This window comes from Sphaerodactylus townsendi, linkage group LG02, assembly GCF_021028975.2.
Source record: "Sphaerodactylus townsendi isolate TG3544 linkage group LG02, MPM_Stown_v2.3, whole genome shotgun sequence".
Classification (NCBI taxonomy): domain Eukaryota; kingdom Metazoa; phylum Chordata; class Lepidosauria; order Squamata; family Sphaerodactylidae; genus Sphaerodactylus; species Sphaerodactylus townsendi.
The window spans coordinates 173476024-173476663 of NC_059426.1; positions in this window are offsets into that span (position 1 = coordinate 173476024).

Here is a 640-nt window from a genome sequence, read left to right on the forward strand (position 1 = left end):
AAAAATTTTTGTCCATTCCATTGTACATGGGATTGTGAACAAGTATAGTAAAACTACATTTAAAAGACAGGATTAAGATATTCGTTATTCATAGCCTATTTGCTAAAAAGGTATAGCCTTCCCCAAGATCTATAAATTGTATATACTAATTAATACTATAAATTAATTAAATTTCCATAAAATGCAATAAATAACAGTGAGCTCCTTATAAACACCTTCTAAAATACCCCAGGAGTATCAGAGGTATGGAGTATTTCACATTTAAATAGTTTTGTACTTGCCTATTTTACATACCTCTTAAGGACATGACTTGCAGCAAATAATTGGCTATTCTCCCAAGCATAGAAGGATTATTACTGTTTAACAATTTTGGGATTGATATTTTGGGGGGCGCATTTCCCATTATCGGTAGTACTAAAGCTTCCCTCTGGGGATTATATTTTGGGCAATAACATAAAATGTGGTCCAATGTTTCCACCATGGTGGGACAGAAAGGGCATAGTCTATGTGATAGAGGCTGCTTCTCAATCCGGCCTTGCAAAAGGGCAGGGGAAAAAACATTGCATCTGGCTCGAGTCAGTACCCAGCGTTGTTTAGAATCCGGGATTTGTAATAAGTATTTGGCCATCGTGCCAGGCTC